Here is a 9404-nt window from a genome sequence, read left to right on the forward strand (position 1 = left end):
TTCCAGTTCTGAGTCTGGTAATGTTGCTCACACCTCAGTAATTGCTTCACCTGCTTTAGTCATAACATTCAGCTTCATCCTCTTTTCYTCAGCTTTGTGAGTATTCAGTCACACGGTGGCAAATAGCATTTTTTGAGCTCAGTCATATTTACGTATGGCAATGGTTGCTCAGGCCAACTATAGTTGGCCAGTTACAAAACTTTCTTCAAATAGTGGCAGAAATCTTRGATGGAGAATTATAGAGTACTTGTTCACTAGTTGGTATAACTGCAACCTGGACTCTCTTTGGCGTGCCATTCTGGGAGGCAGCAAGAACGCTAATTGTTCTGGACTCCAGGACATGAGAAGATCCCTTGGGCTCAGTGAGACTACAGGACACAGAGTGGACAGGTGGSACTCCAGCTCTGCTTTGTGCTGCTTTTCCAAGCGTCAGTGAAGCAGTGAAAGGAATACTGGATTCTTAACTGTTGATGTGGACATTATTGGTCTTGCAGTAGAGGAGATCAGAAAGATCCTAATAGGTTGAGAACTGACTTACCTAAAAAAAACACCACCAACAAAAGAAGACCGAATCAAGAATTTGGTTGGAAACTATCCTGGAGCCCAGCTTTGTAATAGCATGAGACTTCATATCTGTATTTTTCTATAAATAGTTTAATGCATACATCTATCCCAGAATCTTTATGACTTTTTATAGAGCAGAAAAGCACTGAAAGAGAATGCTCAGAGAAAAACACATAAAACAAGGACACTATGTGAGAGCTAGGTGCAAGCATTGTTTCCAGATCAAGCTGCCCACTAGCTAAACAGCTAACGTTAAAMCTTCCGCAAGAGAAGACCTTTAGCCAAGCTCCAGACCATAGGTCCTAACCCACTTGCTCATCTAGACTGGGCAGATCAACACAGGCAGCTCTAAGTTTTTGCAAGATCAGTCTGCCACAAGATGTCTCAAGAGGCCTAGTGATCCTTTGGTAAAGATTATTTACCTTCGCTTTAACAAATGATTGTAGAGTATTTCACTCCTGACCTATGTTTTCTTGTAAACTGAAGTTGTGTCCTGTGTATATGGATRATATTCAATGGCACAGCAAGGCTGGGGTCCTGATGCTCTTAAGCCTGTTCCTGAATCCTTGCAGTATAGGCATAATCAGTAAAAGATCAAGAAGGTGATATTAGCAGATCAAAAAATATTCTATATATTTGATTTTACTTTCAACCATCCTTAAGCCTGGCTCTGAATTTGCAAAGAGCTCTTAAGAGTGGCCCATACTACCTTGAAAATCCATTAAATTCAGTGGAAGGGATACATCCCACCTAATTTCAGTGAGTCTGCACCTTCTTCTTTAGTCAGTGGACAGACTCTCAGGAGGCAATTCCTCACGTACTGCGGGCATCTAATGTACCTTGAGATGACTCAGCCCTGCAGGCACCAGCTCTTTCCAGTGATTACAGAAAGGACCTGAGCAATTGGTGTAAGAGGATACCTAGCTCTTGAGTGACTAAACTTTGTGAGGAAAATACTCTCCATGGAGTCTAGAGATAAGACCAGCTGGGCTTGGTACTGTATAAATACACAGTGAATRGCATGATCTCCCAGAAAAAGTTTATGATTTCAAGGACATGAATGAAGCAGTGAATGACTAAAACAAATGGGCCTGAGTGGATATCAGAGACTGGTTTGCGACTACAAAACTCCTAGGCTAGTGCCTTTCTCAGATTATAAATTATCTTAATTATATGCAGCATGCTGAAGACACGTTTTCTCAGCAGGTGTATATACTTAATCTGTTTGACATTTACACTGAATGCAATTTAATGACCAGATGCTTGGTTCCATAGGCTTAAAAAAAMCTACAACTCTGCAAGTTTAAAAGCTTAAAATAACAGCTTTGTATGATACCTTTTGGCTTTGGAATTTCTGCATGTGACCCCMCCACCACCACACGCCTCATCCACACGTTCCCTGATACACACCCTTTGTATCACTAGTGTCCCCAGATTGCACACATACAGTTTACACACCAATTGGAAAAGCTGACCAGCATACTGGAGATGTTTAGAAAGGATTCTTCCTTGGTATACCTAGAAATAAAGCATTATTTTGCTGTTAATTATTCTGATTCCTTGTGTAGCAAAAGGGGAACTAGATTGCTGAGTTTAAAAAGTAAGCAGTTCACATTTGGGCCACAAACTCCTGAAGAACTCAGCTGATTCCAGTATAATTAGCAACAGTGGAGAGTTAAAAACTTCGTGAACAAAGTATCACCTCCTTTATTGCATTCTGCAAAAAGAAAGTGTCAGTGGAATAAACAGAGTATTATTGTATTCTGCCAATATAGTTAGAATTTTTAAAGCATCAAAATTTAGATGACCACATCCAAAAATCCATCTGCTATTGCAAGGCTGTTTTGAAAGTGGAACCTGGATTTGTCTTATATGTAGTAGAAGTGATAGATGGATACTCAAATTTAGAAGAAGGGAAACTATCAGAGTTTCTTATAATTGAGTATGTCTAGTCACTAATCCTTCATCAGAAGTTTGATACAGACAATGCACATTTTTCCTGAGGACAACAAAAAGTCTCTTCCTGAAACATGCTAACGTCCTCCTTTTGAACATGTTCATATCTTTTCAGAAAAAACTCTCTGTTCTGCAAGCACAACAATACATTTTTCATTCATAATATTCTTCAGGTAAAACAATATCTTAGCTTTCTCGAATCTACGCACACAAGGTGAGGTTTGCTYGTGTAAATTCTACTATTGTCTGCATAAATATGACTACTTCAGAAAAGGAAAACAGGTTAAAACCAGCCTCTGATGAAATGATAAAGCCACTACACTCTAAGAAGCAATAAACATTCAATATACTTACCATTTCAGGGATATAAAATTCCAGGACATAAAATAGATGAAGAATGCATCACAAGTGACACATATATCATAATTTTAGTAGTCAACATATGGCATTGTTATAGCAGTTCTGCAAGTTTTGTTTAACAAAGGGTATGTTCACACAATCACAAGCCTTGAGTTATTACATATTAACAACATATCATTTCTTATCTGATGTGGCTGTTCTCCTGCCATTGAAAATGTCATCACCTACRTAAAGTGGCAGTAACTCAGTCATCTGGAACTATATGAGCAAACCTTTGTACATGCCTTTGAAAAAAAAGCCATTTTTTTGTTTTCTGACTGACTCGCTAAATGTATGAAGGATCAATAATGCAGCTGTATTTGTATCTGTATAATGTAGCCAGGAACATGCTCTGGAGTGAGATTCATCTGACCTAATGTATTGCTTTCCATCTAAACTAGGCSTCTAAGCTCTTGTTATGGGCAATGGAGAGAAACAGCTGTTCCTAGGGTGCCATTCGTTTCCTTCTAAAGTAGCCATGCAAAATAAGGCCAATCAATCATTCTGCAGCAATGTCTTTTTCACGTCACTGACTATGAAGAGACCTGAGAGTGACTAGCTCAGAAGAGGCTGTCACTGTGGACATCTGCAATTAACTCACCCCCAATGACAAAACGTTACAGTAATCACTGAAGTACGTAGGGAAACAGTGAACTTGTGCAATTAAAATAATGTTCTGGAAGCAGGATTTCTGAAAGTGAAGTAGCAAAGATCTACTTTATTAATAATAATAATAATAATAATAATAATTTCTTTCTATGAACCTGGATCTTACAGAACACTTTAGGGGCCTGCAAGTTAGGTGCTGGAATGCCTTAACTACAAGTGGTTGGCGCCCAGAATAGAAATTGGAGCCTAAAGCAAAATGACCGAGACTCCCTGCCAAGGTCACAGTGAGGAGCAGAGATCTCCTCATTCAGAAAGATGGTCTGAAATAGTCTCACAATGAGCAACTGAGGTTCTTTTAGTTCCTGCTTTTTTGAGTGAGAGCTGYACAGAAAGGGCTTATGTCCACCTGGGAGTCAGACCTTTGCACCTCRCTTAAGCCAGTTCCTGCGCCTCTTGTTTGAAACCACCGAGCTGAGTTCACTGGCCTCTGTGACATCTCGATGACATGAGTGTTTGTTGTGCTTTTGCCTACCTGTTTATATTGCAGTGCCACTGCCTGAAGTGTTTGCAGGGAAAATGAGAGGCAACCCTTCYTATTGAGATGGACTGACTGAGCAGCAGAGAACGAAATACATGACAAGAGAGAGCATTTGATCCTGCCRTGCAAAAACCCTCTCTTGACAAATCCTCTCTTGTGCTCCTGTGCTTCTTCTGAAGCCTGAAGTGTTAAAGGAAATAGTTCAAGGTGAGAAGGCTCTAACAATTAAAAAAATAAAAGTGCAAATCTGAGTTGTYGTCACTGCAAGGAGGAAATCTGTGATGTAATATATAAAATAATCCAAAATGATAAGTGTCTTTGGAAAATTTAAGTGACTCTACTGGTAATGGACATGAGACTGCCATCTAATAGTTGCATTAACAGTGCATTAATACTTCATTCTTTTTATGGAAACAGACTATAATACAGTCATGTTGGAGCCAAAAGAATATTTATTCTCTATGACTCCCTAACATTCTATTCTTGAATACTCTGTATTACTTTTATTTAATAGAACTTGGTAGAACAAACAGGAGAGCAATATAACAAGACCCAGATAAATCATATATATGTATGTTTGTGTGTATATATATGTATATATATACACGCATAYRTACCTATGCACATATACATATATTTATATATCAACAGCAATGAAAAAAATATCMTTTTCAGACTTTTTATGCCTGGTTTCTTTTGAACCTGCCAGGTTCAATTAAAAGTGCTGGGGCACAAGATATTATGTATATGTAAGCAGTAATGCAGTGACCATATTTTTCCGAAACAATTACAGAGATTCATAGATTGCTCTCCATGCARGAGAGAGATACAGATACTGACTAGATTATGTTTTCAGTAAGAATTTCAGTGTCTAGAGAATAGGCATGTGGTTACCTAAGCACATGTACAATCTGTTTCTTTTTTTAAGATGACTTCTTCCAAAATRCTCTGGTTTCAGAGTTTTTGGTCTAGTTCACCAAACATTGTTTTATGAAGATTCCTTGGACTGGATTCCATGATCATTACTTTCAGAAGGAGAAAGTATCAAAGATTTTCTCTGACAGTTGCAGATAGTGTCTGGCCTAATTGGAGAGTCATAGGTGAGCTGAATCAGTGTTCAAAACTTGAGACTTGAGAAGAAATGCATCCAAAATGAGGYAAATATTAAACTAGGGCTATAGTGGCGGTGTTCACTGGGAGATCATGGGTCTAGTTAGGTGTGACAATATATATTGTTATAGCTTTTACAGGTAAATTTTCRCTTTTTGGTCTTGATTATTATACTCTTCTCTAGCATTTATGAATGTGTGAAATGATAATGAGGATTCTTGTACCAGSTGGTAGTCCTGCTATTGCAATATTTGTGACATACAGCCTGACCAAGTTTCACCATGTGCAGCACCCCCTGCTCCTCTCTCTCTTCTTCTCATTCCCATCCCTTGAAACAGTGCTTCCTATATCAGCTCTTTTAATTATAGAGGGAAGTAGAAGTGCAGTTTGCACTTTCCTTTCTCTAGGTGACAGTACTCTTCTTCCTTTCCAGCAAAGCCCCTGAGGACATCAGCTGTGCACAGAGGAGCCAGGAAAGGGGCAGTATTCGAGGACAGTGACTCCGAGGATCTTCCCTGGGATTAAACCCCTTGTGAAGAGGTCCTGATGCTGACTGAGATCAAGCTGGCCTGGGCTGGAAAAGCAGAGAGAAAAAACTTTGGACCCCCATTTACAAACATTTGTCCTCTTGTCCAAGGTCTAATAATCTTATGACACTTAGTGGCGTCAAGATACTTCTTACTGTATCAGTCACAAAATGTGTTGGCAGGATTGCTCTCTGGGACTATGAAGCTTGTCAGTCCCTTCTTAGATACCATGTGGAAAGCATGAAATCTCAGCTGCTTACTGTGAATACTTCCTGTCTGGTACCTGAGTAACTGCGTATAATTTGTGCAATAATTTGTGCTGATCGTAACTTTGACTCACTGATTCCACTCACAAAAATCTGTTCAGCTTATCTGGAAACAGAAATAGAACTGTTAGCCTAAACATCACTAGTTTTTTGGTTCTCTGTTACAAGTTTTCTRTTAAACAAGTATTTAGTACATTGTCTGTAGCTGAACTTTTGCAGTAAAAAAAAATCATTATCTCTCAAAATTAGTTTGTTCTACAAATTTCCCTGTGAATGATGAAAAAAAAAGTGGTTACAGCTCCATCAGTGCSTTTTTTCTGTTATATTATAAAATATATATAATGTATATCTATATCTTATCTAGTATATCTAGTATGTCTATRTATATTATGTCAGTAGTGTGACATTTTCCAAAAAAACCCAGTTCCATCAGTTTATATGCTACAGTCCAAGACCTGACATGTAATAGAGAGGTATAAAATGAAACTGTATTGTAAGTAGCTTCCTGTCAAAAATAGAYTGAGAAGAATTTTGACTACCTCTTTTGTATTACAGGGATCCTTTCCACTTATTTGCAGCACAGATTGGCATTTATTTACACTGCAATGACAATTCGTCGTGAACTCCYTTTTAATATATTTATTATAGCTGTGGGTTTTGTTTTCTATTTTTTTCAACAGCAATTTCCAGTTGTCTATCTCTGCAAACTATTTTTGTCCATAAATATACTACTTTACGTTATCTATTTTAAGTCTCATTTGTTTTTACTCGCCTCTGCTAGCTTGCCAAAAACTTTGAAGCACTGGTATATCTTACTTTGGATGGATTTCAGCAATTCATAGCTATTATCATTAGACAGACTCCCTGCACATTTAACCTTTTTTATTTTTTCTTCATCTATAATTTGTATGATTCGCTTGGATTATAATTCCTCCCCATATTTATTTGGTAATGACTAACTATTCAACATTGTCTGCTGCTTCACAGCCAGGATTGACATAGGCCAGCACTTCAATGCATCTGAATGTCACCGATAACAGCCCTGAAACGAACACGAGATGTCAAATTAGGATTTAGCTAGTAAGCTCCTCTAAATGTAATGGTGTTCAGAAATGAAGTTTGGTTGCAGTCATTTCTTATTTGAGTCAGATTAAATGTCTGGCCTAAAATAAAATAAACTTATATGAAGATTCTTTGAGTTGCAAGATGAAACAGCTTCTGCCTTACTATTTYTCATTTCCTTATGCTTCCTTATTTTGAGAGCTCAGACAGGTCTAGAACAACTGAAATACTTCAGGAAACCACTGTCTGATAGGATGTTTCTGACAAAGAAACAAGAGGTAACTTAGCCTCAGTCTATTTAAATCTTGTTCCAGGCTGATTTTAAAGATGTATCTCGGCTAGAGGACGTATATGTGTGCCTCACATTACAAGTTGCACGCAAATTCAAAAAGGATTRCATCCATCATGGAGTATCTGATGTCTTATCAGTTGAGAATTGCCTCAGTCCTGCAGTTTTTTTTTTTGTTTTTTTTTTTTATTCATTAACTCATCTGTCTCAGATCTGCCAAATCATTAAATTGCCATTACAGAAATATTACAGATATTAAATACATGATTTATGCTCAGATTTCTTCTTTGCTAYTTCCTCATCATTTCAGGAGGTTTGTTTGAAAATCAGGTTCATGAGTTCAGCCATTACTAGTCTGGATAAATATGAAAGGGATCTGGGAAATAACTGTACAGATATTAAAARAAGCTTTTATCCTGTTTCTTAGAATCACTCAGTTCTTTCTGTGCTCTTGTTGGGCTTTTTGTGGTTAAAACCACCTTCTTGGTCTCAAGTGAAAATTTGAATGTTTTTCATCATATACATTTACCTAGTTTTCCCAAAGGTCAAAAATTATTACATTCAGCAGGGACAACTTCAGGTCTAATCCCTAAGGAACATACTGGTCATCTCTTTCTATCCTATAATTCCACTTTAGCCAATCCTCTTAACCTGGGGTTCTCTTTTACTCCCACAAAAAATTTCCTATGAACACTGCATACAATGCTCCTTTTAAGTATGAATAGATTCAGCCACTGTATTACCTGTCTCTGAAAAATCTGTTATCAATAAAAAGATATTTGAGCAGCCTACCTGGTCCATCTTTCATATCCAGCTTCTTGTTAGACCCCATGCCTGTATCTGTTTTGCCTTCCTTTGAAATYAGCTCAAAGATTTTGTAAGAAACTAATGTTAAAGTAGCAGGTCTGTTCCTTGAATCACTTCCCTCACCCCCACACTTATTACTACTTTCCAGGTATTAAAATACCCTTAACATAAAGGGTAAAATACCCTTGACATAAAAGATACAGGAAAACACTCTTGTTGCTGGCTTTGTACATTCTTATGCCAGTTCTCTTGACAGTTTAGGACAGGGGTTATCAAAACTACTTGGTACTAAGTGCTTTGYAATGCTAAATGAATTAATTTTTGCTGTTATTTCCGATGCAGTCATTTGAACTACTCTAAATTTTTCCATTTTCTTTCCTTAATTTTTTCATAGTTTTGAAGAAATTCAAAATAGAGCAGCCTATTTTTCTTTCTTAGAAGATTTCACAAAGATTATTCATTTTATGCTTGGAAAATTACATTTTTGCTCAGGAACCTGAATTCTATAATTACATTCATCCTCTTTTCATACATGTAGCTTCTGCATCTGTGTCTTTAATTATCTGGCTCAGTCTTTCCTTTTTTTTCTGTCTCCCTTACAGACTCAGTCTATTTTCTCTCCAAACTTCTGGGCATGTGTTGACAATACTTTTTAAATGGTCACAAACTGAGAGGAACTATTCTGAAATGCAATTCACTTGATTGTTAATAGTAGTCATCAGAATACTTTGTAATTATTCCTACGAGAATACTTGTATAGATTACATGAAAGGATGATTGCAGAGGAAAATAATGGTTGTCTTGAGTGTCTGTTATTTATCTGGAAAGCATTTTTTTAATAAAAAAAAGTTTCTGGCATATATTACGTAAATGTTGCATTGTTTCAAGTCCTGTTCTTAGCTACTCTCCTATCCAATTTTCTAAAATTCTTGCCTTTGTTTTAGAGTGCCACCACATCTAGAAACGATAACTCTAGAGATTGCTGCTAACTACTGTTATTGAAGGTAACATAACCATGGGATCTGGAAACTTGTCATACATATACTATTTGGCTTGTCTGCTTCTTGCCTTTCAAAATCTGTAGAAACATAAATTAATTTCTCTGATGTTTCAGTCTGACATACGAGCACATATTTTCATACAATCCTCCTAGCATAGGATGACTGTTAGGTGGCAGAATGAGTTAATGTAGGGAGTTTTCACTATCGTTGACTTGATTCGACCTAAGGCTAGTAAATGAAAATACATTTTGTATATATTGTTCCTCTTGCAACGTG

The sequence above is a fragment of the Rhea americana genome, unplaced genomic scaffold (genome assembly GCF_003343005.1).
Source record: "Rhea americana isolate MKP2758 unplaced genomic scaffold, rheAme1 scaffold_7, whole genome shotgun sequence".
In the NCBI taxonomy this organism is placed as follows: Eukaryota; Metazoa; Chordata; class Aves; order Rheiformes; family Rheidae; genus Rhea; species Rhea americana.